At 42.2% G+C, this 22,531-nt stretch overlaps 1 protein-coding gene across 1 annotated transcript in view; it reads left to right on the top strand.

Annotated features, from left to right (window-relative positions):
- RIMS4 (regulating synaptic membrane exocytosis 4) overlaps positions 1–22,531 on the top strand; it is a 128,796-nt gene that overhangs the window by 8,058 nt on the left and 98,207 nt on the right. The window contains exons 2-4 of the mRNA XM_039479282.2: positions 5,049–5,217; positions 7,025–7,122; positions 9,083–9,172. The gene's annotated coding sequence lies outside the window, so the exon portion shown is untranslated. The remainder of the gene's footprint in view (positions 1–5,048; positions 5,218–7,024; positions 7,123–9,082; positions 9,173–22,531) is intronic.

The following is a 22,531-nucleotide window of genomic DNA, read 5'->3' as shown; positions in this document are numbered from 1 at the left end:
TATCAATTTTGATTTATCGAAGAACTCTTCCTGGAGATGTCTGACCTGCGCCAGTCAGCCTGGCTGCTGTCTAAGCCTAGGCTGTCACCTTGGAGGCCACCTTCATCACTATCCTGGGGACACCTTTCTCCTCTCAAATTGGATTCCCTGGTTCCTAGACCCTCTTTCTCTTTTTAAGTTTATTTCATCATTTTTTGTGAGGAACATTCTCCAGTGGCTTCCTGAGGGGAAAAAATGTCTGTGAGATAAACTTTTTGAAACATTACCAATCTCAAAAGATTTTTATTCTACCCTCATGCCTGCTTGATAGTTTGCCTAGGTGTAAGATTCTAGGTTGCAAACCCCTTTTCCAAAACTGTGAAGTCATTTGTTCTCATGCTCCTCTAGTATCCATTTAGCTGTTGAAAAACCTGATGTCTTTCTGATTATAACTTTTTCTTTTTTTGGAGATGGTGTCTTGTTCTGTTGATCTCAAAATCCTGGCCTCAAGCAATCCTCCTGCCTCAACCTTCTGAAGTGCTGGTATTACAAGTGTCAGCTACTGTGCCTGGTGACTTTCTGATTCTTAATCCTTTGTGAGAACCAGATTTGTCTTTCCCAAAGCTTCTTTTTATTCCCAATATTCTGAAATTTCATGATTAATGGCCTTGAAACAACTATTGCTTTCCTTCCTTCCTTTGCTTTTTTCCTTTTCTCTTTCCTCCCTCCCTCCCTCCCTTCCTGCCTCCTTCCCTCCCTCCCTTCCTTCCTTCCTTTCACTTTTTATGAAGACTATTTTATTTTATTTTATTTTATTTGAGACAGAGTCTGACTGTCACCCAGGCTGGAGTGCAATGGTGCAATCTTGGCTCACCACAACCTCTGCCTCCCGGGTTCAAGTGATTCTCCTGCCTCAGCCTTCTGAGTAGCTGGGATTACAGGCATGCACCACCATACCCAGCTAATTTTGTGTTTTTAGTAGAGATGGGGTTTCTCCTTGTTGGTCAGATTGGTCTCGAAGTCCAGACCTCAGGTCATCTGCCTGCCTTGGCCTCCCAAAGTGCTGGGATTACAGGCGTGAGCCACCGTACCTGGCCAATTTTTTGTATTTTTAGTAGAGATGGAGTTTCATCATGTTGCCCAGGCTGGTCTTGAACTCCTGAGGTCAAAGAATCCATCTACCTTGGCCTCCCAAAATGCTAGGATTACAGGCATTTGCCACCGTGCACAGCCTCTCATGCTGTTTTTAAAATGTGACACCATCCCTCCAATGTCCTATGAACTGGTAGCTCAATCCAGAGGCCTGATTAGATTTGAGTTCAGTTTTTGGCAAGCATATTTTATAGAAAGGATTTCTATTTTCTATGGTATCATCATAGGAGGCACATAATATCTAATTGTTCTTTGGTGATCTCTCCCAATTTGAAAATGTAATTTCTTCAGTTCTGTAATAATTTTCATGAATTATTTCTTTGAGTATTTTCTTCCTTCCTCTCCCCATTGTCTGTGTCTTCACTTTCCAGAACGCTAATTATTCAGGTGTTTGACCTCTTGGAATGGCTTTCTACTTTTACTGTTTTTTTTTTTTTTCTTTGTCTTTCCGATTTTTCATTTTTTGTCTTTGGGTCTACTCTCTGAATATTATCTTCCAACCTGTACTAAGTCAAGCTTCTGTGCAGGAGACAGGAACAGAAACCACTCTAGGTATTGCAGGCAGAAAGGGATTGATTACAGGAAATTAGGTGGTCACAAACTCATAAGAAGAGCAAGAGTTGCAGAAGTCCAGGACGCTTTTGTTTCAAAGTCACCATAGATGTGATTGAGAGGTCACAGGTGCTGCTGCAACTCCTGCTCTGATCATTGTAACTATCTGACACACATGAAGCTGGGGACTAAGCGATGGATCAGGGAGTCTAGCCACTTTGATTTTGCTAAGAAGTAAAGTTCAAAGATAAAGAGGGTTGTTTGGCTTGAATGAGAAGTTGAAATTGCAAGGCAGTTTATGATATTTCAAGGTCTTTGATATACATTCAACCAATTTTGGCTTTTCATTTTAATGGAACAGGGGCTAAGATCCTACCTCAGAGAGGTCTATAGGTTTAATCAGAAATAGAGCTCCTACAGCTATCACTAACTATGCTAGACAAGGGTAGGCTGTGTCAAGGAGACCAGAATTCCCCTGCACTCACTGAATTGAATTTTGGGCGTATAATCACCTCTGTTCTCATATAAATGAAGTCACTAGAAAGGCAAGTAATGTTAATATAAAAAGAAAAGGAAACAGTAGAAAAAGGATTCTGAACTGCATTTCGATTTCATTATAGCTGAACCAGAAATAAGTCTTAATTGAGTCTAGACTGCAGATTTCTACCTGCAGAGCAAGTGGCAAGACTTGTCATGCTCAGTATTTCCCCTTGTGTTGGAAAGTTCACAGAGCTATCTGCCTCCAGTCTCCTTCTTTAGGGTGCCAGTTGGGCAAAAAAGAACCATTAATTTATTGAGTATTTGTATGTATATTTTAAGAATGATATCTTTTAGCATTTAAGTAGAAAAATACCTGCTGTATTCATTTTAAATAATGTTTATTGTTGTTGTTGTTTTGAGACGGGGTTTTGCTCTTGTTGCCCAGGCTGGAGTGCAGTGGTGCGTTCTTGGCTCACTGCAACCTCCACCTCCCAGGTTCAAGTGATTCTCCTGCCTCAGCCTCCCGAGTAGCTGGGATTACAGGCATGTGCCACCACGCCCAGCCAATTTTATATTTTTAGTAGAAATAGGGTTTCTCCATGTTGGCCAGGCTGGTCTTGAACTCCCCACCTCAGGTGATCCACCTGCCTCAGCCTCCCAAAGTATTGGGATTACAGGCATGAGCCACCATGCCCGGCCTTAAATAATGTATTACATAGTAATGCATGGATATATTTTTATTGTAAGAAAACTAAAATATTAAAGATTAAAGACTAAAATCCTTTGTGATCAACCACCCATGCCATTTCTCCTCCCCAGAAGTAACCACATATCAATTATATATAGCAACATGTATCAGTAATGGTAGGTGAGGTTATGCTGTAATGTCAAATATCCTCAAAGTCTCAGTGTCTTATAATAGCAAGAATTTATGTCTTTTTTTGTTTGTTTGTTTTTTGAGACAGGGTCTCACTCTGTCTTCCAGTCTGGAGTGCAATGGCATGATCATGGCTCACCATAGCCTTGACCTCCTGGGCTCAGGTGATCCTCCCACCTCAGCCTCCCAAGTAGCTGGGACTACAGGTGTGTGCCACAACACCCATCTAATCTTTTATGTTTTTTTTGTGGAGATGAGGTTTCACCATGTTGCTCAGGCTGGTCTTGAACTCCAGGGCTCAAGCAATCCATCCACCGCAGCCTCCCAGAGTGCTGGGATTACAGGCCTGAGCCACTGTGCCCAGGCTAAAAATGTATATCTTGATTGCATGTTTGTCATAGGTTGCATTCAGCTGTATCTATGGACACAGCTGGAAGAAGCAGCCAGAACATGCTGATTTCAGGGCAGAAGAAAAAGAGAGAATGTGGGAACCTCTTAAAGCTTCTGCTTGGATGTCTCGCATGTCACTTCCACTTATATTCCCTTGGCCAAAGCACATCGTATGGCTATGCCTGACTTGTGTGGGTGGGGATGTAGAATCCTTCCATAGGGCGAGTCAGTAAAAAAATTTCCATACTTTTATAGAGTATGTAAAACTAAAAATAGGTATCGTTTTTATATAATTTATTAGGGTACTGAATCTTACTTTCCTCGTGCAAAAACGTGTCTTAGAAGTCTTTCCATGTTATACAAATAGATCCATCTCTTTTTAATTTAATTTTGTAATTTTTTTAAACTCAGGGCAGATGTCACCATCTCCTTTTTATTATTTGTTTAATATTTGTTTATTTATTTATTGAGACAGAGTCTTGCTCTGTCACCCAGGAGTGCAGTGGCACTCAATCTTGGCTCAGTGCAACCTCTACCTCTCCTGGGTTCAAGTGATTCTTCTGCCTCAGCCTCCTAAGTAGCTGGGATTACAGGCGCCTGCGAGCACACCCAGCTAATTTTTTTTTTTTTGTATTTTAGTGGAGATGGGGGTTTCACTGTGTTGGCCAGGCTGTTTTCAAACTCCTGACCTCAAGTGATCCCCCCGCCCTTGGCCTCCCAAACTGTTAGAATTACAGGGGTGAGCCATTGTGCCCCACTAATTCTTCCATTTCTTATTTGAGAATGTCAAAAAATTTATCTCCAGTCAGCCAGTGGAACGTTGCATTTTATTTATTTTTTAATGGTTTGCGACCCATAAAATAATTCATACATTATTTCAACATGAATGGCCAAAATGTATTGATTATTGCAGCTGGATGGCAGGAACAGCCTAGGTCACAGGTGGGTGGATAACAGACAAAACTATTTTTACTCTCTTTTCTTTTTTCTTTTTGAGACGGAGTCTTGCCCTGTCACCCAGGCTGGAGTGCAGTGGCAGAATAGTGGCTTACTGCAACCTCTGCCTCTTGGGTTCAAACAATTCTCCTGCCTTAGCTTCCCAAGTAGCTGGGATTACAGGCACCTGCCACCACACCCAGCTACTTTTTGTATTTTTAGTAGAGATAGGGTTTCACCATGTTGGCAAGGCTGGTCTCGAACCCCTGACCTCATGCTCCATTCGCCTTTGCCTTCCAAAATGCTGGGATTACAGGCATGAGCCACCGCGCCTGGCCGCATTTTTGCTCTCTAAATTCCTCTTCCACTACCCTATCACTGATTTTGTCTACCTTCCAGCCGTCTCCCTTATTTGAGCAGCAATGCATGGGGAATAAGTAGTGGGCTCTGCAGTGCGTACCACCCAGACCCCTCCCCAGGGGACCCCTCCCCAGGATAGGGCATTTATTACATCAGCTGCTGGGAGCATTGGCTACTGTCAGCTCTCAGCTGAGTCCCTGTGACTGTTCAATGTGGACATTCCAACATCCTGTCCTCTTGCCATCCCAGCTCCATATTCCCCATGGCATTAGCTGAGGCTTCTGCTGAGGCTCTACTGCAGTTTGACTTTTCCCTTCCACAGATGCGATCCTGACAGCACTCTGCAGTAGGCTTCCTGACTGCAACTCTCCATCCTGGAGTCTGATTCCAGGGGACCTGGCTCACAACAGCCCACCACAGGCTCTGAAGTCAGACAGAACTGGGTTTCAGTCTTATCCCAAACACCAACTAGATATGTAACCCTAGAGATGGTAAGTCCATTGTATACCTTGTATGCCTCAGGTTTTTAATATATAAAAATGCAATAATAATAGTACAGTAAGTCCTCACTGAATGTTGATAGTTTCTTAGAAACTCCAACTTTAAGTGAAATAATGTATAAGGAAGCCATTTTCCCCTCATAATCATAATGGAAAGGACATTACTTGAGGACATGCTGCACATCGTTTTACTTAAAGTCAAAGTTTCCAACAACCCATCAATGAAGTTAAGTGAGAATTTACTATATACACTTCTTGCAGTTACTGAGGATGAAATCACACATGTAAAGCACAGAGCACATGCTAGGTGCTCAAAACAGGTGCCAGCATGTTAATAGTAGTATTACGTTAAACCTATAGTCTTAATGGAGTAATTGGAAGAGCCAGGGCAGAGGAGATGGAGAGATTTTGCTAAAATTTGTTCCCCTTTTCCCCTCCTTGCCTGCATTTCCAGTGCCCTCATGCCCGGCTGAAGCAGAAATAGACCTGTTGTGTTAACTTGTTTCCAGAAGATGGCGCCAGCAGATAATGCTACAATCCAGTCCCTTTTAGGAACAATTTTCTTTTCTTTCTATTTTTTGAGCTGGAGTCTCTGTCTCCCAGGCTGGAGTACAATGGTGCGATCTCGGCTCACTGCAACCTCTGTCTCCCAGGTTCAAGCGATTCTCCTGCCTCAGCCTCCCAAGTAGCTGGGATTACAGGCATGTGCCACCATACCTGGCTCATTGCTGTATTTTTAGCAGAGAGAAGGTGTCACCATGTTGGCCAGGCTGGTCTTGACCTCCTGGCCTCAAGTGATCCACCCACCTCAGCCTCCCAGAGTGCTGAGATTACAGGTGTGAGCCACCATAACTGGCCAGGAACAATTTTCACTATTCACAGATTACATATCAACTTCACATGTGTTATCTTACTTGATTCTCTTTCACCAACCATTTACCAAATGCTGATTATTCCATCATTTATTCTCTCATTCCTTCACAACAAATGTTTACTGAGCACTTGCTCTAGCCAAGAGCATCTTTAAATGCCTTCTCAAACATGATGACTAAGAAACAAAAAAGGAGATAGAATTCTAAACCCCTGCTGGAGAGCTGGACTTTCCAGAGATGAATAAGACAACCTCTAGCCACTGATTTCTTTCTGGTTCTGGATTGATGTCAACTCATGCTCTGGAAGGAGGCTACTTTAAAAAGCAGATGAAGCTTAATTCAAGTGAAACTAAGTCAGAAAGAAAATGACTCCCCCGTAGGAGCAGCTGGGGTGCATCTCAGAGACTGTCCACAGTACTTCCCAAGGGCTATTGATCTGAGAGCAGAGCATTTGGTCCCTGGACTGGTGAAAATTGCTGAGCAGGTGAAAGAAGAACAAAATCCATAAAGGGAATGGAGAAAAGATGTTGAAGGGCTCCAGTGGAGGGAAGGTTAGCTGGACTGCATTCAGGAGCTCCAGACAGAGGGGACTCTGCAGGTCCTTGAGCTTCGCAGGCAAGCCCACAAGCAAACCTGGAAACCACAAGACCGGGGCCTGGTGATCTATTTATATGGTGGGGATAGAGGGGCTCCCCCTCAGCCTTCTCACACTCTCTCCAGAACTGTGACAGGGTGAGCTTACCTGAAGATCACCTCAGCAGTGCAGTTTTACAGGCGTCAAGAAAGGCTGCTTCTATGGGTGAAATATCTTTTAACAATCAGTCTATGTCTGGTACCCCAAATGGCACCACTAGTGTCCTTTTTTTCTTTTTTTTTTTTTTCTTTCTTTTTCTTTTTTTTAAAGACAGTCTCATTCTCTCACCCAGGTTGGAGTACAGTGGCGTGATCTCAGCTCGCTGCAACCTCTGCCTCCTGGGTTCAAACGCTTCTCCAGCATCAGCCTCCCGAGTAGTTGGGACCACAGGTTTGTGCCACCATGCCAGGTTAAGTTTTCTATTTTTTGTAGAGATGAGGTTTCACCATGTTGGCTAGGCTGGTCTCCAACTCCTGACCTCAAATGATCTGCCCATCTCAGCCTCCCAAAGTGCTGGGATTAAGGCATGAGCCACTGTGCATGACCCATTAGTGTCCTTTAATATGAATATTGCAGGAGTTAAGAACAGGACTTCTTTATAGAAATGTATAATTATACTGGTTTGGAGAAAAGTCTGTAAATGTACACATCAGTTGTTAATAGGGGTTATCATGAGTCAGAAAATGTGGAATGAGTAAGGAAGATTAATGGAGTTTGGAAAAGTAAGAGGAAAAGGATAGGTAAGAAAAAAAAATCACTGGATTTCCAACTTTCTGAAATCTCCTCCCACATGGTGGGAGCTCCCTCTGGGATTTCCCCTCTGGAATCCCCTTCTACACTCTTTGTGGAAGCCTTTCTCTTCTCCTTTCCTTCTCTTTTCTCTGCCTAAATAAAATCACCTTTCTGCAACAACAACAACAAAAAATAATATTTAAAAAGTGTCCTCTTGACTAAAAGAATGTGTATTATTTGTTTTGATTTATGAAAATGGTTATTTCTATTGCCCATGTACATTAAGACAGGCATGAAAGATGCCCATTAAAATGTTAACAGAAGTTGTCATATGCTCATGAGATTTCAAAGACTGTTACTTTCTTCCTTATAACTTTATATATTTAAATTTTTTATAGGGAGCATTTAAATCAGGAAAGTGGGAAAAAACAAAATTAAGAACATTATTGCAAGCCAAATGAGAAAAACAGTAACACAGCTGAGCCATCCAAATTCTAATTTCTCTGTTCCATGACTGTGTGACTCTAAACGAATTACTTAACTTCTCTGATCCTCAGTTTCTTCCTCTTTAATTTTTAATTTATTTTATGAGACAGTGCACTAGTCAAGTTTCTCTAGCAGGACAGAACTAATAGGATAGATGTATATATGTAAGGGAGTTTATTATGGAATATTGACTCACATGAGTTTTGTTGAAAGCATATAGAGAAGATTATAGAGTCACAGGAAAACTAAACTCAGAGATTGAGAAGCCAGGCATGGTGTCTACATTCACATCAACAGAATTGGCCCAGGGACACTGCTGGCCTTCTGGCTCCAGACACCCAGTGCTGCCCATAACCCCACTGGATTATTGTTTCCGGAACTTGATCTTACTCTCCCACCACACCTTCCAGAGAACAGTCTCCATATGAGTTTGAAAATTGAAGTCCATGGCAGATGCACCTGATGGGCAACGGCTAAGTCACACACTGATGTCTGCCATGCAAGGGGGACATGGCATTTTGTGCCTCTGCAGAATTGAACTCTGGGTTCCAAGGAGTTTAATGAAATAGGTAATTCCCTTACACACAGGAAGTGGGTTCAGATGCATCCAGCTGGTGACAAAGGCTGACTAGCTGGATACTCACAGTAAAATTCTTGAAATCTCAGTACCCAAGTTTCCCTGTCTGCAAGATGGAAATTATATTAGTACCTTCCTCAAAATATTATTCACAGGATTAAAAGGATTAATTGTAAAATTCTTACGATATCATCTGTATAATGGTTTAATGAATGCTAGATCTGATTTTTCAGTTACATGAACCTTTTGGCTTAAACTATTTGAGATTTGGTAGTTACTTTTTTTTCTATTTGCAACTTACTGTTCTAACTAATGTGAGGACTAATGATACACAGGGTTGTTGTAAAGCTGGAGTGAGAAAATCTATGTAAAGTTCTTGGTACATGGTGATATGGTTTGGCTGTGTCCCCACCCAAATCTCATCTTGAATTGTAGCTCCTGTAATTCCCGTGTGTCATGGGAGGGACCTAGTGGGAGGTAATTGAATTATGGGAGCAGGTTTTTTTCCATGCTGTTCTTGTGATATAAGTCTCATGATATCTGACGGTTTTGTAGGGGAGTTCTTCTGCACATGCCCTCTTGCCTGCTGCCATATAAGAGGTGACTTTGCTGCTCCTTATTCACCTTCTGCCGTGATTGTGAACTGTGAGTCAATTAAACCTCTTTTCTTTATAAAATATCCAGACTCAGGTATGTCTTCATTAGTAATGTGAGAACAGACTGATATATATGGGAAGCTCTCAGTAAATAATATTAATATCTACTTATTACTGGTATTAATACTGTTACTACTAATTAATGATTTTTATGATCTTCTCTTATGTAACTGCTAAGACCAAAGTTTTGTAAGAGGTACCTGAAAGGGCAGTCCAGGGAGGGGTTTTGAGTATTTGGAGTTTACCAGAGGTATCAGGACACCAAAGAGAAAGAACACTGAGGAAGGAAATGGACTTACAGATAAACTCAGAAAATAGTTTTTGAACAGATGATGAAGAAGATAAAAGAATAAAAGATCAAAGAGCCTCCTTCTTCTAGTAGCAAGAGTTATATTCACTGTGAGGGACCTACTCTGAGCCACATACTGTGCTAGCTCTCAGAGCTACAGAGATAATACGAAGCATTGTATCTGTTTACTTTTTTTTGAGACAGGATCTGGCTCTGTTGCCCAGGCTGAATGAAGTGGAGCGATCATGGTTCACTGTAACCTCAACCTCCCTTACTCAAGCAATCCTCCCACCTCACCCTCCCAAGGAGCTGGGACCACAGATGGGTGCCACACCCAGCTAATTTTTTTGGAATTTGTTTGTTTGTTTGGTAGAGATGAGGTCTCACTGTGTTTCCCAGGATTGTGTCAAACTCCTGGGCTGAAGCGATCTTTCACCTAAGCCTTTCTTTTTTCTTTGAGACAGAGTCTTGCTCTGTTGCCCAGGCTGGAGTGCAGTAGCGCAATCTCAACTCACTGCAGCCTCCGCCATCTGGGTTCAAGAAATTCTCCTGTTTCAGCCTCCTGAGGAGTTGAGACTACAGGCACATGCCACCATGCCTGGCTAATTTTTGCATTTTTAGTAGAGACAGTTTCAACATATTGGTCAGGCTGGTCTCAAACTCCTGACCTCAGGTGATCCACCCACCTCAGCCTCCCAAAGTGCTGGAATTACAGGTGTGAGCCGCTGCACCTAGCCTCCACCTCAGCGTTTCTAAGTGCTGAGATTGCAAGTGTGAGCCACTACATTTGGCCTGTATCTGTTTTTAAGAAGTTTTCAGCCTGGTGCAAGGGCAGAAAGCCCAGGTACCTATAGGTTCTAGTCTGGTAACATAAACAGGGAAGTGGGCCAGGTGTGAGAAAGAACTTGAGTAAAGACTTCATTTTCTTACCGTAAGAAGGAACAGTATTTCGACAATGATGACAAATGGCTCCTGACATGAGACTTTAATGTCAGAGAGACAGTAGGGCATGGCAGGGACTATGAAGAAATGGAAAAGGCATGCTCTATCCAAAAGGGACTGCTGCTATGAGAGCTGGACCCATGTTGCTGGATTTCCAGTTTTTTTTTGTTTTTTTTTTTTTTTTGAGACAGCGTTTCGCTCTTGATACCCAGGCTGGAGTGCAATGGCGTGATCTCGGCTCACCGCAACCTCCACCTCCTGGGTTCAGGCAATTCTCCTGCCTCAGCCTCCTGAGTAGCTGGGATTACAGGCACACACCACCATGTCCAGCTAACTTTTTGTATTTTTAGTAGAGACGGGGTTTCGCCATGTTGATCAGGATAGTCTCGATCTCTTGACCTCGTGATCCACCCGCCTCGGCCTCCCAAAGTGCTGGGATTACAGGCTTGAGCCACCGCACCCGGCTCAGTTTGTTAAGAGAAGCCGGAAATCTGGATTTTTATGTGAAATCTCTTAATTTTTAGTTTCTGGAGATGAATGCAAACAGCTCAAAAACACCATGTGGCCCCAAATGGAGCAGGCCAAAAAAAGCAGGATTCTGTCTGAACGCCAGACCTGAGTCTGAGGGTCCAGTGTGTGATCTGCTGTCCACTGGGAGAGACAGATGGGTGTAGGGGCAATTTAGATGCAGTTTGATAAGTACAAAGACAGAAAGATGTGGTGTGATGTGCAGAAGAAGAGCTGGAGGGGCTTTGAGGAGGAGGCCTAGAGGAGGACTCAGGTAGGTCAAAAACAGTGTCTGAGTTGGCACTGGGGTCCGGCAGTACAGTCAGAGGCAACAGCACAGGGGACTGCAGTGGGTCTGGAACCCAGTGGGCTGGCAAAGCTCAGATGCAGGTGAGGAACGGGAGCCGAGCTGGGGAGGTGGGCAGGGCCACATGGAGCATAGCCTTGACCGAACTGTCAGTCTGTTCATAAAATCTGTGATTTTCCTGGTTGTAATTTCTGCTCCTTTTGATAGAAAACGAGAGGTTGTTTCTGTGCCCCCAAAACAAACACTTCCTGTAATTAAAAGAAGCTCTTTCAGCTATTGAAGTTGGCAACAGCCCTCCCACCTCCCTCCATTCCTTCCCCTCACTCCCCCTCATCTGTGTCACATTCTCAGCCCCATGATATTCAAGAAAATAAATACTTTTGACCTTTGTCAGAACACCTTGGACCTGCCAGAACAAAAAGAAACAAAGTGCACAGGAGGAAATGTTTCCATTCTTCCCAAATCGCTCCCTTTTCTCTATGTCCAAAGCCAAGTGTAGTCAATGATTCAGAGACGGCAGGGGAGGCCAGCAGGGTCCTGCGCTGGATGTCAGGAGCCAGTTCGAGTCCTGGTCTTGCAGACTGATTCCTTGTGTGGCTATGGATAAGACTGAACCCCACGTGCTCAATGGTCAGGAAAGCAGTAGGTCCAATGGTTTCCAAGAATCTGCAGTCTCTGCTCTTCCATCAGGACTTGGATCTGGTCCTGACATCAGTTTGAGCCTCGTCCCTGTAGCCCATACCTCTAGCCATGTGCCAGCTGCTCTGCCAAGTTCTATCCGTACATAATTTCACTTAATCCTCACACAAGTTCAGGAAGTGGAGAGTATCACCCCACCTTATAGAAAAGAAAGCTGAAGCTCAGGGAAGTTAAGCAATGGCAATTTTTTTTTTTTTTAAGATGGAATCTTGCTCTGTCACCCAGGCTGGAGTGCAATGGCGTGATCTTGGCTCACTGCAAACTCTGCCTTCCGGGTTTAAGCAATTCTCCTGCCTCAGCCTCTAGAGTAGCTGGGATTCCAGGCGCCTGCCACCACCCCCAGCTAATTTTGGTATTTTTAGTAGAGACGGGGTTTCACAATGTTGGTTAGGCTGGACTCAAACTCCTGAGCTCAGGTGACTGCGCCCAGCAATTTTCCCACATGAAAGCTTGTATATATGACCTCAGAGACTACACTATTTGAGTTCGGGTGTGGTGGCTCATGACTGTAATCCCAACACTTTGGAGGCAGAGGCAGGTGTATCACCTGAATTCAGGAGTTTGAGACCAGCCTGACCAACATGGCGAAACCCCGTTTCTGTTAAAAATACAAAATTACCTGGGCGTGGTGGCACATTCTTGTAATCCCAGCTACTTGGGAGGCCGAGGCAGGAGAATCGCTTGAACGTGAGAGATGGAGGTTGCAGTGAGCCAAGACTGCTCTACTGCGTTCCAGCCTGGACAACAGAGTGAGACTCTGTCTCAAAAAAAAAAAGACTATATTATTTTCCAACTTCAGTACCACTCCCTGGAGACTACCTCTTTTAATCATTTTGATTTTCTCCTTAAATATAAACAACAGTGCCATGGTCTGAATATTTGTATTGCCTTAAAATTCATATGTTGAAATCCTAGCCTCCAACGTGATGGTATGAAAAAATGGCTTTATAAAAGAGGCCTGAGTGAGACCTCTTGACCTTTCACCATGTAAAGACACAGTAAAAAGGTGCTGTCTATGAATCAGAAAGAAACTCTCACCAGACACTGAATCTGCAAGCATCTTGATCTTAGACTTCTCAGCCTCCAGAACTGTGAGAAATAAATTTCTATTGTTTAGAAGCCACCCAGTTTATGATATTTTGTTATAGCTGCCTGTCTTAGTCCATTTGTGTTGCTATAAAAGAATACTAGAGGCTGGGTTTATTTCGGCTCATGGTGTCAGTATCTGTGTCTGGTGAGGTCTTCAGGCTGCTTCTACTCATGCAGGAAGGCAGAGAGGAACCGGCGTGTGCAGAGATCACGTGGGGAGATATGAACCAAGAGAGAGGGGGAGGGTCATAGGCTCTTTTTAACAACTGGGGAACTAATAGAGCAAGATAACACCAAACCATTCATGAGAGATCCTACCCAAAACCCAAACAACTTCTATTAGCAACCCCTCCAACACTGGGTACTACATTTCAACCTGAGATTTAGAAGAGTCAAACAAATCGTGTCCAAACTATAGCACAGCTGGGATTACAGGCATGAGCCACCGGGCCCAGCCAATGTACTTTAATATGAATGATTTATTTTGTAATCCTATGTATACAATTTTATTCGTTTAAAAAATATTGTGCTAAGAAGGCATCCTTGAGCTCCACCAGACTACAAAGGGTTAAGAACATCTATAATAATGCAGCTTCTGTTCTTCCTCTTCTGTTATTTTTTAATTAAAAAAATTTTTTTTTTGGTAGAGATGAAGTCTTGTTCTATTGCCCAGGCTGGTCAAGCACTCCTGAGCTTTTTAATTCAGTCCCTGTTCCTTGGTCCCAGGGCTTAGGTTCCCCCTGTGGTTGTACGTTTGGTTCACCTGGGCATGTTTAGGTTATGTGACCTTCAACCTGGGAATCCATGGTAACAGAAAACAATTCACAACTTCATTGCATAAAAGTTAAGCCACATCCCTCTAGTGCAGCTACAGGAGTATTTACCTTAGTGTTAAAAGGATTAAGAGATATGATGCAAATAAAGTGCTTAGAACTGTGTTGGCATGTAGATACTCAACAAATATTAGCTAATATTCATTCCAAGCTTCCAAGGAGGCTAGAAATAAAAAAATTCAGCAGATATTAACAGGAACAGGGAATTTCTCCTAACAGCACATTTATTAATAATAATTGGAAGAGGCTGAGCATGGTGGCTCACACCTGTAATCCCATCACTTTGGGAGGCCAAGGCGGGTGGATCACCTGGTTGAAGTTTGCAGTGAGCCGAGATCATGCCATTGCACTCCAGTCTGGGTGACAGAGGGAGATTTCTTCTCAAAAAAAAATAATAATAATAATAAAATAATAATAATAATAATAATAATTGGAAGAGTAAAAATGCTAGATAGCTGACTTTTTTTCCTTGGTTTCTTTCACCAACTTTTCTGTTTCCAAATAGTCCTTATTTTTAATGAAATTATTATGAGAGTAAATGGTCTGTTTCTTTTCTCTGTCCTTGCCTGGCCATGTTGGGCCCCCTCATTCCACTTATTTCTTCCTCCATCTTTTTCCTTCTTTTCTCCCCGCTCCTTCCCATCTCCTCCTTCCATATTTTTTGGGTCAAGTTTCTTCGGGTATAATGTACATGAAGTAAAATTCATCCTTTTAAATAAACAGTTTTATGAGTTTTGATTAACATACGCAGTTTCGATAAATACATCTGCTCCACAATAAGGATATAGAACAGCCTCTCTCAGCCCAAAAGGTTCCCAACTCTTTTTTCTCCACTTTTAATAATTTCTTTTTATCACTAGTTTTCAATAACTTTGATTTTACATGCATTGGCATACTTTTCTTTATGTTTTTTTCCCCTTGGAAATCTTTCAGGTTCTTGGACCTGTGAGTTGATACTTTTCATTAAAATTGGGAACATTTTAGTCATTATTTCTTAAAATATTTTCGTGATCTCTTCCCTTTCTCTCTTCTACTTTTTTGGGACTTTTGGATTACGTATATTTTAGACCACTTGATATCACCCCATAAATGACTGACACTCTTTCATCTTTTCCTCCTCTTTTCCTCTCTGTGCTTCATTTTAGATCTCTTCTATTACTATCCCTTGAAGTTTTTAATCTTTTATTTGGCAGTGTCTAATCTTCTGTTAATCCCATCTAGCATATCTTTCTTTTCGGATCTTACATATTTTCATCTCTAGAAATTCCATTTGGGTCTTTTATTATATCTTCCATTTCTTTCCTCATTATGTTGATGGTTTCCTCTATGTCATTTTGTCATAAGAAGCCTATTTGTGGCCAGGCATGGTGGCTCACACCTATAATCCCAGGACTTTGGGAGGCCAAGGTGGGTGAATCACCTGAGGTCCAGTGTTCAAGACCAGCCTGGTCAACATGGTGAAACACTGTCTCTACTAAAAATGCAGAAATTAGTTGGGTGTGGTTGTGTGTGCCTATAATCCCAGCTATTTGGGAGGCTGAGGCAGGAGAATCACTTGAACCCAGGAGGTGGAGGGTGCAGTGAACTGAGATCACACCACTGCACTCCAGCCTTGGAGACAGAGTGAGACTCCATCTTAAAAACAACAACAAAAAAAAGAAGCCTATTTGTAATAGCTGCATTAACACCCTTGTCTGCTAATTCCATCATTTCTATGATTTCTGAGTCTATTTTTATGAATTGATAGTTCTTCTGGTTGTGAGTCTTATTTTTCTGCTTCTTTTCATGTCTGATAATTTTTTATAGGATGTTAAGTGCTTTATGTGGAGACAAATCTTACTCTGTAGCCCAGGCTGGAGTGCACTGGCACTATCTCAGCTCGGCACAACCTCTGCCTGCTGGGTTCAAGCAATACTCCTGCCTCAGCCTCCCAAGTAGCTGAGATTACAGGTATATGCCACCACACCCAGATATTTCTTTTGTGTTTTTAATAGAGAGGAGGTTTCACTGTGTTGGCCAGGCTGGTCTCAAACTTCTGGCCTAAATGATCCGCCTGCCTCAGCCTCCAAAAGTGCTGGAATTACAGGCTTAAGCCATCATGCCTGACCAAGAATGCTAATTGTTTGAGTCAGCTCAGGCTGCAATATAATGAAATGTGATGTTCCATATGGCTTAAACAACAGAAATTGTTTAAGGCCCTCTGGTGAAGGCCTTCTTCCTTTCTTGCAGGTGGCTGCTTTTTTGTTGTATTCTCACATAATAGAGTGAGAGAGAGAGCGAGAGAGAGAGAGACAGCGAGAGAGAAAGAGAGAGAGAGAGAGAGAGAGAAAGAAAGAGAGAGAAAGATCTCATGCCTCTTCTTGTAAGGGCACGAATCCTGTCATGAGATCTCAACCCTCACGACTCAATTACCCTCCAAAGACACCATCTCCAGTTACCATCACGTTGGTTTCAACATATGAATTTCAGGGAAAACAGTTCATTTAACAGCACTGGACATTGTAAATTTTGTTATTGGGTACTGGATTTTATTATATGCCTTTAAAGAGTATTGAACTTTGTTTTGGGACACTGTTAAGTTCCATGGGGATCATTTTAGCCTTGCTTTTAAACTTTTCAGAGGCAGTTTCAGAATTGCCTTTAGTCTAGGGCTAATTTAGCCTGATGACTGAGATGAGTCCCCTTACGAGGACTCTGCTTGATGCCCGATACATTAAGAAGTGTCTCCATTGTAACTGTTGGAATCAGAAATAATTTGTGACCTTATATGAACTCTTTAGCCTACTGCTTTCCAGCAGCTTCCCCCCAGCCTTGGGTACCTTTTTCTCACATATGTGTAAATCAGTACCCAGTCGAAAACTCAAGAGGACCTTGGAGATCTGTGAAGTTGAGAAGCCTGAGCTCCTCTTCAGCACTCTTCCCTGTAAATTCTAGCCACTTTGCCCATTCTGCTTGTTTCCCTTCTATGAGCTGCATTGTAAAAACTGTCTCCATACAGGAAGGGGTGATCATAAGGCTCATCTCATTTGTTTCCTATCTCTCAGGAATCATAGTCTTCATTGTCTATTGTCCAATATATGGAAAGCGTTGTCTCATATAATTTTGCCTATTTTCCTAATTGTTTAAGGGAAAGTAAATCCGGTCTGTATTACTCTATCATTACGGGAAGCAGGAGTCTTTGCCCAACACTTCTGAGAAAAAACTTATACATCTGGAGATCTGAAAGTCTGAACAACACTGCTATAGACCTTTAAACTCTCTTCAAAACCATCCTGGAAAAAAACCCTTTATAGTGTAGGATTTGACCAATCTAGATCAAAATTGCACAATTTCCCCACCTTGAAATTAAGGACCAAGAAGGGTGGGGAAAGGAGACAGAAAAGGAGAAAGGAAGCATGAAGGTGTTCTCTCACTGCTGTGGTTTGAATGTGTATGTCTCCCCTGAATTCATATATTGGAACCTAAGACCTGAAGTGATAGTATTAAGAGGTAGGGGACTTTGGAGTGATTAAGTCATGAGGGATCTGCCTTCATGAATGGGTTTAGTGCCCTTAGAAAAGGGCTTGTGGGAACTAGCTAGGCCCCTTCAGACCTTCCATCTCTTCTGTCATGTGAGGACACAGTATTCATTCTTTTTGTCTCCTTCCACCACATGAAGATGCAGCAAGGCGATGCCATCATGAGGCCGGGTGTGGTGGCTCACACCAGTAATCACAGCACTTTGGAAGGCTGAGATGGGTGGATCACTTGGGGCCAGGAGTTCGAGACTAGCCCGGCCAACATGGCAAAGCCCCATCTCTACTGAAAATACAAAAATTAGCTGAGAGTGGTGGCGTATGCCTGTAATCCTAGCTACATGGGAGGCTAAGTCATAAGAATCACTTGAACCTGGGGGGCGGAGATTGCAGTGAGCTGAGATTGTACCACTGCTCTCCAGCCTGGGGAATACAGCAAGACTGTATCTCAAATAACAAAGAAGGTGCCATCATGGGAGCAGAGAGCATCTTTTACCAGACACCAAATCTGCTAGTATCTGTATCTTGATCTTGGGCTTCCTAGCCTCCAGAACTGTGAAAAAATAAATTTATCTTCTTTATAAATTACCCAGTCTTAGCTATTTTGCTATAGTAGCACAAATGAACTCAGATACTCCCCAGCACTGAGAAATGTGTTCTACCTGACTAGGAAGCAGCAGAGTTGTTGACATGCAGGTACAGGTGCGAAGTGTCTGGGTCCAAGTCCTAGCTCTGCCATTTACAAGCTTTCTTTGGGCTGGTTACTTTACCATTCTGTGTAATATTAGGCACCCTCTTAGGGTTGTTACGAGAGTTAAAGAAATTAATGGGTTTTTTTGTTTTTGTTTCTGAGGTGAAGTCCTGCTCTGGAGTGCAGTGGCATGTTCTTGGGCTCACTGCAGCCTCCGCCTTCTGGGTTCAAGCAATTCTCCTGTGTTAGCCTCCTGAGTAGCTGGGGTTACAGGCACACACCACCATGCCCAGCTAATTTTTTTATATTTTCAGTAGAGTTGGTTTTGCCATGTTGGCCAGGCTGGTCTTGAACTCCTGACCTCAGGTGATCCACCTGCCTCAGCCTCACGAAGTGTCAGGATTACAAACATGAGCCACCGTGCCTGGCCAATACATTAATGTTTGTAAAATCCTGAGGACTGTGAATGGTATATAGCAAGCACTATGTAAGTGCTTGATTAGAAGTATGCATAATTTTTTTCACTAAAGAAGTAATACATATTTAGTGTAGATATAGAAGTTCACTGGGGTAGAGAAGTGTGGCCTGCTAAGGCTGTCTGTCTTCCACAACACCTCTTAGATTGGATTTCCTTAATACAGAGTATTTGCTCAAGCCTAGCTCTCAATCTTGCAGGCGTGGGAGAAACAAAGCTTGCCGTGGCGACTGGATCAGATCTCTCAAAGACAACTTCCATCTCTCTAGTAGCAACCACTAGGAGGCCCCAGCATGACTATATATTCAGCAGTGCTCTCTGTCCAGTGAATAATTCACATCTTCTTTATTGGGCAAAAATAACTAGCAAAACTGGTCATCCCTGCTTCTTACAACTCAAGTTGCCAGTTAAAATTTTCTTGAACAAACATGTTTTATAATTTAACTAAACGGTTATGAGTTTTATGGTTTAAAGATTGTATTTACGACCTGTGTAGTCCCATACTTGTATCTCTCAGAAAGCCACATGTCTTCTTGCTGAACATGAGGAAAGAATGAGCAACTGTAATAATCAGGAAAATATATATATATATATATATATATATATATATATATATATAACTTCTTACTTTTAAAAAATTATAATAAAATACACATAACATAAAACTTAACCATCTTAACAATTTTCAAGTGTACAGCTCAGTGGTATTAAGTATATTCATATCAAAATTCTCGTTTAGTCTTGCAAAACTGAAACTCTGTACCTATTTAATAATATCTCCCCATTCTTCCCTCCACCCAACCCCCGGCATCCCCCATTATACTTTCTGTCTCTGTGAATTTGGCTAATCTAGCTACCTCATATAAGTGGAATCATAAGGCATTTGTCTTTTTATAACTGGCTTATTTCACTTAGCATCACATCCGCAAGGTTCACCCATGTTGTAGCATGGATCAGAATTCGCTTCCTTTTTAAGACTAAAGAATGTTCCATTGTGTGCATGTATCACACTCTGTTCATTCATTCATTCATCAAGGATACTTGGGTTGCTTTCACCTTTGGCTACTATGAATAATGTTGCTGTGAAGTTTGGTATACACATATCTCTCTAAAACTCTGCTTTAAATTCTTTTGAATATATACCCAGAAGGGGAGTTGCTGCATCATATGGTAATTCTATTTTTTAATTTTTTTGAGAACCGCCATTCTGTTTTCCATAGTGGCTGCATCATTTTACTTCCCAACAACAATGCCCAAGGGATCCAGTTTCTTTACATCCTATATGACACTTGCTATTTTTTATTTATTCGTAGTAGCCATTCTAACAAGTGTGAGGTGATATCTTATTGTGGCTTGATTTGCATTCCCTAATGATTCCTCTCTTTTTAAAAAAACAATTAAGAATTGGCTTACATACAGATATAAGATAAAGTGCCATATCTTAGGAAATAGTACACATGTGTATACCTGTGAAACCACCACCAGATTAAAATATAGAACATCCCCCCCCAAAAATTAAAAAATGTATGTATAGAACATCGCTAGCACCCCAGAAGCCTCCCTCTCTCCCGCTCCCAGTCAGTAAGCTCTAAGATAACCACTCTTCTGGGCATGCATAGTTTTCATCTACCCCGTGGCTCTTGCCCCACCAGACCAGTTTCCAACAATGCCCTTGGCATGTTGTTCTATTACAGTCACAGCAATATTAACATTCTACATAACCTTCTCTTCCTTATCTTGCCGAGAGGGCAATTTCAGCACACTACTTAAAATTCTCCAGGTACTTATGTCCTCCAAATTGTTCCCCTTCTCTTTACAAGTCTTCTTATCAAATTCAATTGTGACTTCACACTTCTGCAACCAAGATTTGTTTGATTCTACACAGGCTTAGCAGCTGATGTCTTCCCTCAGAAGTGGAATTACATTTACCAAGCTCATGAGACTGAGATGGAAAATTGGAATGTCAATGTATTCATTGATAACATGAAATATAATTGTTAAGCAGACTGGCATCTACTCAGCACAACCAGCACATTCTTTCCTGAAGGCAGATCCAAGTGAAAAGTCAAATTACACAGAGGGTGGCTTGGTGAGCATTTAATCATTCAGCATGATCTACTAAAAGACAATTACATGTCAAGCACTGTGCTGGACACTAGGTGGAGAATAGTGAATAAGAAAGACAGGGCTCTGTGCTCGTGGATTCTAAAGTGTAGGAAAAAGACAAGCTTCAAGGTATCATCAGATTTGTAGGTTAAAGAAAAAAACAGACTGCATATCTTAGGCTCTGCTTTCTCCCTGGATCCACTAAAATAACAGTACAGGGTTTTTTTTGTTTTGTTTTGTTTTTGTTTTTGTTTTAATGCAGTCTTACTCTGTTTCCCAGGCTGGAGTGCAGTGGTGCGATCTCAGTTCACTGCTACCTCTGCCTTCTAGGTCAAGCAATTCTCCTGCCTCAGCCTCTCTAGTAGCTGGGATTACAAGGTACCCGCCACCATGCCTAGCTAATTTTTTTGTACTTTTAGTAGAGATGAGGTTTCACCATCTTGGCCAGGCTGGTATTGAACTTCTGACCTCATGATTCACCTGTCTCGGCCTCCCAATGTGCTGGGGTTACAGGTGTGAGCCACCATGCCTGGCTGGGGATTTTTTTTTTAAAGACAGTGCATTTGGACAGGGCTCAGCCAACTGTGGTCCACAGGCCAGATCCAGCCTGTTGCCTGTTTATGTACAGTCTGCAAGCTAAGAATATTGTCCACTATTGTCTGTGGCTGTTTTCATACTACAATGACAGAGTTGAGTGGATGCAATGGAGACCATACAGCATGCAAAGCCAAGAATGTTTACTATCTGCCTTTTACTGAGAAAATGGGCCAACCCCAGTTCTGAATAGCACTGTTCAACAGAATTTTCTGCAGTGATGGAAATGTTTTGCACTGCATGATGCAGTAGCCAACCGCTAGCTTTGTGTGGCTATAGAGCACTTGAAATGTGGCTAGTTCAGTTGACAAACTGAAAGTTTATTTCATTTTAATTAAATTTAATTAATTAACTTATTTATTTCTGAGACTGACTCTTGCTCTGTTGCCCAGGCTGAAGTGCAGTGGCACAATCTCAGCTCACTGCAACCTTCACCTCCTGAGCTCAAGCAGTCCCCCTGCTTCAGCCTTCCGAGTAGCTGGGATCACAGACATTCACCACCAAGCCTGGCTAATTTTTGTATTTTTAGTAGAGATGGGATTTTTACCATATTGGCCAGACTGGTCTTGAACTCCTGACCTCAAGTGATCCACCTGCCTCGGGCTCCCAAAGTACTGGGATTACAGGTGTGAGCCATTGCACCCAGCCTATTTTAATTAAATTTAAATAGTCACATGTGACCAGAGGCTACTCTATTGGATAGCACAGCTGTAGAGTGCAAGAGAAAGGGTATCTGGCTTGAGAGACACCAAGCTTAGTGAAGATAGGGGCTTTGGGCTGAAAGCAGAAGGATGAAGAGAAAGTTCACATCGGGAAGGTTGAGATGACCTGCCCAATTGCTTTTTGGGCTTCTTTTCCAGCCTAGACTCCAGAATGCTGACTCTGAACAAATAACGCTGACCCTAAACAAATAATGGGACTTATAGGTTAAAAAAAAAAAAAAAAAGACTATTAGCCAGTATGGTGGCATGTGCCTGTAGTCCCAACTACTCAGGAGACTGAGGTGGGAGGATCGCCTGAGTCTGGGAGATCAAGGCTGCGGTGAGCCGTGATCACTGCACTCCAGCCTGTGTGACAGAGTGAGACCATGTCTAAAAAAAAAAAAAAAAGAAAGAAAGAAAGAAAAAAAACTGCACAGAACTATAGTCTCTAAGGGATGATTATCCTCTCCCAAAAAGAAGCTAGAAGAGTCTTTTCTGGGGAATTTAAGCAATTCAGAAGGAAAGACCTAAAGATTTTGATATTGAGGCTCCCTAATGGATAGTCACATCAAAGCTCATAATTAATAAGCCCTCCTCACA

The sequence above is a fragment of the Saimiri boliviensis genome, chromosome 9 (genome assembly GCF_048565385.1).
Source record: "Saimiri boliviensis isolate mSaiBol1 chromosome 9, mSaiBol1.pri, whole genome shotgun sequence".
Lineage (NCBI taxonomy): Eukaryota > Metazoa > Chordata > Mammalia > Primates > Cebidae > Saimiri > Saimiri boliviensis.
Note: the sequence above shows the minus strand (reverse complement) of the source record. Positions and strands in the feature narration are given on the sequence as shown.